The 7,845-nt window shown below is 34.0% G+C and overlaps 1 pseudogene; it reads left to right on the plus strand.

The window, feature by feature from the left end:
* The first annotated feature begins 1,981 nt into the window (after positions 1-1,981).
* LOC149774770 (patched domain-containing protein 3-like) lies at positions 1,982-5,502 on the plus strand (annotated as a pseudogene).
* Positions 5,503-7,845: the final 2,343 nt, after the last annotated feature.

The following is a 7,845-nucleotide window of genomic DNA, read 5'->3' on the forward strand; positions in this document are numbered from 1 at the left end:
AAATACCTATTATCTTGAACGACCTCGTAATGTGCCAGGAAATATCTGGAATCATCCTAGATATAACTTGTTCTTCGCAATAAGTTTGGCACTGTGTTAAATATAACAACAAAAACTTCGATTGAAGTATTAACTCCGGCTGGTTATATAATTCGAGAAAAATGCGAAGATGATACAGAGCATAAGGCGAAGATTGTACATGATTATATCTGGACGTAATCTAATGACGACGTTCCAGACGGAATGATAGTTTATCATATAAATGGACAGGCATCTGACAATAATATCACCAATTTGTCATTGCAATATGAGTTTCAACCACATCCTGTATATAATCTATACCAGGCCAACGACAGACGAATTATACAAAATGATAAAAAATAAAAAAAGTTGGAAATTAAACTAAGTGTGGCTACCTATCGATTAGCGGAACAAAAACAAATCAAATTAATAATTTTTCTCAAGGGTTTGTGTTTGAAGTTTGTCATAGTCTTATTTCAAATTGTTTGTTTGTTGGTTACTAATTTAATTAGTAAATACTGGCATGTAAGAGACTGTTAGAAACAATTATTAAATGTTGAGGCGTTGTTGATGAATACATTGACTGAGCTAAATAAAGAAAATATTTGGAAAAAAAGCAAAATTTCATGGTGGCAAAATGACAGAACAAGAGAGACTGAAAAATAGATTATCATGAGTTTCAAAAGCTTTCTCATACAAGAGAACATAAGTGTTGAAAATAATGCTAAGCTCACAGACACATCTGTTAAACGTCGAATATTTCAGGTGTTACGTGTTGAAGATGATTTGCAATTTGATATAATGCCATACAAGCTGAAAAACTATATTGAGTAATTTTTGTGTGAATTGTAAAAATAAGGATAGTATTATTTTATGTGAATTTCTAAAAATAAGGATAGTAAAATTCAGTGTGAAATATGAAATATGGAATATGTTACAGTTGTGGATACTAAGTTAAGGATAAAAAATTCTTTTCCGATGTAAGCATACGACATTTACGCTTGACGATGAAAAGTACAACACGTATTTCAAAAACAGAAATATGATAAAATTATCTCGCTCAGAAACTTCAGAGCATTTTAGTAATCTTCTTTGGCTTAAAGATTCGATTTCTAATGTTATTGATAATCTTTACAATTCGATATCACAAGACAAATACACAAAGATCACAGTTAGTTAGGAACTTAAAAACTGTTATGTCGATAACTCAATAGTCTAAAATGGGAATTTCATCAAAGTTCTAATACATGGATTTGTTATTAGTGGCAAAACTAACTTGTACTTGTTTTCTCATGATCATGAGAGTTATATAAAAGCAAAGGTTGACACTTTAAAATCTCTCGACAGGTGGCTGTGTAAAATTATGTGTCGGTTAAGTATAGTAAAACGCTGTGTGTAATACATTCAAAAAATCAGAGTAGACTTGATAAGTGAGTTTTTCTCAGACAATCCTATTTTGTCTGACGACGACGATGATTCAATGACAGGTCCGATCGTTTTAAATCGATAATTAAAAAGATTTTGTAGCCTGAACAAAGCTGTTTTCTTATTTTGTAGACTAATATGTGGAGTAAGAATCATGTTGTCATCCTAATACAAAATAAGGTTTTAGTTGGGATACGAAACGTATTAAGACTGTTACAAGACTACTCTTGTGATAGAATTATTTGGGATTTAATTCACAATACCGTAAATTCCTTTGACAATTTTCACTTTGTATTTTGGGAAATAAATTATTTGTTTTATTTCTATTACACCTGATGTTTTTGCAGTTTCTGTTGGCTTTTAATGTCATAACTTGCTTGCTTATTGTTTTTACTATTTTGTTCAATCTTCGTACATAGTTTTTCATTCATTTTATAATTGTTCGCTAGTAATTATTCTTCTTCTTCTTCGAATTATTATTATTATTATTATTATTATTATTACTCGCAGAACTTATCGCTAAAATTCAACAAGAATGCAGTGCAGTACATTCTATTCCAATGTCGAAGAGAAAATAGGAAATGTATTTTCTAGCTACGGTCGTCTCGCTGCCAGACACCCATGGAAAATCATAATAGTGAGCGTTTTGATGAATGGTCTTCTTGGAATCGGCTTAGTATCTCTACATATAGAAATGGACGTGACTACATTGTACACCCCTATCAATAGCGAAGCTACACAGGACAGTGCAAAGGTCAAATCCTGGTTTGGCGATCCAACTACTTCGAATTTCGCCGGAGCACACCAATTGGCTAGTATTGGACGCAATGCAAAGGTGATAGCCAGGGCTAAAAATGGAAACGTTTTAAACATTTCTGTTCTCGAGGAATTAGAAATTCTCTTCAACTACATAAGCAAGATAGCCATTAATCATGATGGTTCTAACAATACCTTTGCAAACGTTTGTGCCAGAAACAGTCTTGGTTGCGTAGTAGACGGTACTTTTTTCTTCTCAACTGAATTTAAAACAGCAGTATCCGATAAAAATATAACCTACCCGTACTTTTACCACAATACATTTGGTCCAGTATATTACGAAGGCTTGGTAGGTGCTTTGTTATCAAACGGGTCTCATTTAATCTCTGCGCAAATGCTTCTTATGATATTTCATATCAGAACAGACATCAAGAAAGATATAGTGATATCTTGGCAAGATGAATTTATTTCCAAGATGCAGACCTTTCAGTCAGATATACTCGATATAAGTTATGCACATTCAGATTCACTTGAAAAAGAGATAGACAAAAACGTAACTGGTGATATAACCTTATTTGTGGTGAACCTTGTCCTAATGATTGTCTATGCCTACATTGCCACCACTTCAGCACGATGTGATAGTGTAGGTCAAAGAGCCCATCTTGGTTGCTGCGGAGTCTTGGCAGCTGGAATGGCCATTGCTGCATCTTTCGGAATTGTTAGTGCCTGTGGAGTAAGCTTTGCGAACATTGTTGGAGTGGTGCCATTTCTAATGATAGGTAATATATTTTCATTAATTGAGAAAAGATTGGCGTAATTTGTATACTGAAGTGAGAAGCCTCAAATCTTATGGTGCTCTAATCTAATCAATAACTTTTTTCTTTACATAAATATATGCTATAAATCTGTCTTATTGTCACCTAGTTGATATTTTAAGGGATGAATATCCATCTTAATAAGACATACACATATGTCATATAAGTTACTGGTACATAATAATTTGGCTCTGCATTAAAAACCGCAATTTAAAACATGCACCAAATAGGATACATTTCAGTATTCGAATCGTTTTGTTACAGATACTTATGAACACAAAGGGATTGAGCGTCGGAATATTTGGCACCAAAGGGGAATCTTTAAACGATTAACCCAACACTTATACTTGATATGCATATACACAATGTTATTCCCCAACTTTGTCATTTACAATAAGTGTTATATTACATTATTAAATTTAAAGAAAAAATGACTGTATTTTTGTGTTCTATGTATGAATGTTTAGCTTCTATAATTTGTAATGGAATAGTCATTTGAAGTAGAACTAGTGATTCATTAACGATTCTGTTTTGATGCAGGAATCGGTGTTGATGATATGTTTGTTTTGCTGTCTGGTCTTGCTGGAGCCTATGATAAAACATCTGTAGAAGAGAGGATCGCTGAGACATTACGAACCAGTGGAGTGGCAATCACCATCACTTCTTTAACTGACCTCCTCGCTTTCACTGCTGGTGCCTCCTCTGTTTTCCTAAGTGTCAGAAACTTCTGTATATACACAGGTATTGGCTCCGCCATCTTTCTTACTGAAAATCACAAATAAATTCAATGGAATGTTTTCGTTAAAGTTAAATTAATATACTAATTAATTTAGCACATACAATCTGAAATTATACTCCATTTTGAACAATACCTGAAATACAATATACTTTAAAAAAAACAACTTTTTTAAATGATAAAAGTTTTTAACTCATTGTTATGTCAATATCATTACGCTTAAAATGTAATTATATATACGAACATTATTATTTGCTTTATAAACGATACAGTCAACGATATTCAGTTTACTAAAGTTAATCGATTTTACGACAAGCTTTCTCAGTCAGGGTTCATATCTTTCAGGCGTAGCTGTTATATTTTGCTACGTAAATTAGGTGACCTTCTTCGTGGCTTGTTTGACACTTCATGAAAAACGCATGGCAGAAAATAGACACTGTATGACTTGTATGCCCGTTCTAACTAAGGATGAAGCCATAAATGCTAGAAGAGACAGGAGCTACATCCTTTGTTGTGCTGGATCAGCGTCAAAGACACGAAGTGAAGCTGAGAGCCATCTAGACAAACTTCCCGGCTGGCTGGTTCCTAAAATCGTTCTTAAATTGCCATGCAAAATTATTATATTGTTTTTATTTGCAGGTTACCTTGCCGCATCAATTTATGGGGTAACAATTATGAAAGAGGGCCTAGAACTAAAATCTCTTGTGTCAGATTCTTCTTACTACCATAAACATCAGCGCTGGCTTGACGATAATTTTCCTTCCCTCACTCCTGTTTCTTTTGTTATTAGTGAAAATGTTCTGTACTCTGATCAAAACACCCAACAGAAAATAACGTCTCTTCTTAAACATGCAAAATCGAATTCCCAGGTAAGGCAAAGTTTCGAAATTAATTGGCTCTCAGCATTTCAACAATCACCGTTTTATAATGATTCGTCAGAGGCTGATTTTGTGAACAATTTAATAACTCAGTTTTTGACCCATATGTCCTACCAATCCTACAAGAATGATATAGTTATCGACTCTGGGCGTAATGTAATCTCAGCTTCTAGATTTTATGTCTTGTCAAATGAACTCAAATCTACACCAGAGCAAGCGACGCTAATGAGGGATATGCGTCAAGCAGCAAAGTCCTCTTCTTTACCATCATTTGCTTTTTCTCCCGCTTTCATCTTCTTTGAGCAATATGTTGCCATTCTGCCTCAAACACTGCAAACGGTTGGAGTTGCCGTGGCAACTGTTTTCCTTGTGACATTTCTATTTATGCCACATCCCCTCCTTTTGTTGTATATCACAGTAGCGGTGATAATGATCATGGTCGGATTGTTCGGCTTTCTTCCATTTCTTGAGATGACTCTTAGTTCTATAACCATGATACATATCATAATGAGTGTTGGATTTTCGGTTGATTTCACCGCTCATATATGTCATGGGTTTATGATCTCAGACGGATGCACTCGAGATGAGAGAGTAGAACAAGCAATACTAAGATCGGGTGGTCCCGTGTTCCAGGGTTTTGCATCCTCATTTTTGGGCATTGCCGTTCTTATAGGCGCTTCCTCTGATATATTTTTTTCTTTTTTTAAAGTTATGGTTCTTGTCATTTTCTTAGGTATAACACATGCTCTTCTATTACTACCCGTAGTCCTTTCTTTCATTGGTCCTTACAAAGCGGGGAGTACAAGCATTGCTCCGATGGTGACTGAAAATGCCCAATCGCCAACATCAACGTCGGGTACTATCAATTGAACAATTGATGATGAAATATAAATATACGAGACACTGAGAGGTCTATATTTTTGCCTCCATCCGATTAATTGATAGCATATACCTAAAAATATCTTTGTATTTATATTGCTACCGTTTAATCTGGAATAAAAAGTAGGTTTCTTTTCTTGTCATATTACGCATGGTATACAGCTAATGACATGTTTTTGCCATCTGGATAATATCATGAAACACGATTATATATACCAATATTCCAGCTTATGATAAAACTAAGAATTGAAAATAACCGATATATGTTCACGGCGCAATCGTTCTAGAATAATAAATATAATTGACGTTGGTAATTGACATTATAATGTAACTCATGTTAAATGATAAACAAATCATTTCACATTACAAAAAGGGCATATAAATTTAAAACAAAAAGCCAGCCAATCAAGTATCCGATTTACTTTTGATCACAAAACTTAGACCATTGTTAATACCAGCACTTTAAAAACCTCGTTCAGTAAACAGCAACAACTAACAGAATCAAAACATTGCATTTCATGCTAATGAGGTACCCAAAATTCATTGTATTTCGTTTCGGCAATTTGTGCTTGGAAGATTGACATAGAACGTAATTTAAATGCAATTTGTTTAATCATGCCACCCATATTTCCTTTTACCACATTACGTTTTGTAAACAAAATGGTGGATATAATTGCTCTTCCTTCCATCCAACTGTCATACTTTTATATTTGCTCGTAAACATTAAAGCAGCTTGAGAGTTTTGTAAAACTTGACTTGGTATACTTGCACATCATAATTAGAAGTCACGAGGCATACCAGACAGGTGTAATAGTTATAACGGTCAAGTCATGGCAAAATATTTTCATTTTCCATTGCACTTTCTCTTCCAATCTGTATTTTCAGAGTTCTGTGAAATTAAAGCTGGTTTCCAATTTAGAGTTTCTAACATAGCTAATCAATGCGCATGCATTGTTAGATGGACTACATTGCATGTGCATTTTCGTCATACTTTGGAGTATTTTATTCTGACCTTTGTGAACCTTTTTCATGAAAAGTTTTGTTGATTAAAAGCGAAAACAATAAAACAAACAACAACAAAAAACCACACACACCAAAAAAGCCCAGCTAGTCATAAGTTACAGAATGTTATAGTACTGATTAAGCTTTTGCGTATTCGCTTATTCATTTAAATATAAAATAGGCAAAGTCAACGCCATGTGACCAGCAACTTCAGTTTCGCACTAACGAAGTTACATACCACATATAGTTAGCGACAGTCTTATAGTATCGTATTACCATCAATGCAGGCATTCTGATGTAAATGGAAAGAATCTTAGTTGAGTGTTTCTATTCTGAGATCGTCTATTCAATGACCATTCATCCTTATGCGACCCAAATACTGTAAATAATAAACAATGTATTTTAAATAGCATACATTAGCATGCACATGCTTGTGCATCTAAATGTATTTTAATTCTGGGATACACATTAATTAGGGCACTCTCTCTTTAACCCCTTTATGTTTCTGAAGTGGCTATTGGGAGAATTTAATTTATAAGTTTTGCATAGTCATATCAGTCAATGCAAGACTTAAGTCTATGACAATTTTCCTGGTATTTTTCTCGCACGTATGTATGTATGTATGTATGTATGTATGTGTGCGTAAGTGTTTGATGCATGTGTATGAGTGGATGTGCGTACGTGCAGGCAGTTAGTATGTATGTATGATTGATCGACTGACTGACTGACGTTATTTGTTTCCTCGTCAAAAGAGATTATATATATATATATATATATATATATATATATATATATATATATATATATATAAGTAAGGCACAGAAAACACAGTATCTAAACACATGAGTGAGATAACTCATTGCAATCAAAATATATAAGCAACATATTTAAACGGATTATCAGATTGGCCCTCACATTGAACACCTGCCGTGATTGATCATCCATATAATCAAAGATGGTCACTCATGCCCAAAAGGATATGAAGTAATTAGTAAAAGTCATGACAAAACAACGAGTGTGAGTCCAAAATGTATAATGCATCTATTATCTTTCCAAAACAAAGTTTTAATTTTATCGTTTAGGGCTTGGCAGTTTAGTAACATTTGCTTAGGTCTGTCTGTAGTCAATCTATATCAGAGTTTACAGTTATATTCAGTCTGTGTTGAAATTGATCACATAGTTAAAAATACAATGCTATAGAAAGTCCAATTTTTATAAAGAAGACACGAACGCGGCTTCCAGAGAGGAAGTGGTTGATTATTAGTATGGACACTTTCATAATGTAAACGTTCAGGTCTCATTTGAAGTTCAGATGTCCACAATGATTCTTCGC

The sequence above is a fragment of the Sinohyriopsis cumingii genome, unplaced genomic scaffold, assembly GCF_028554795.1.
Source record: "Sinohyriopsis cumingii isolate HCF-2022 unplaced genomic scaffold, ASM2855479v2 utg000160l, whole genome shotgun sequence".
Classification (NCBI taxonomy): domain Eukaryota; kingdom Metazoa; phylum Mollusca; class Bivalvia; order Unionida; family Unionidae; genus Sinohyriopsis; species Sinohyriopsis cumingii.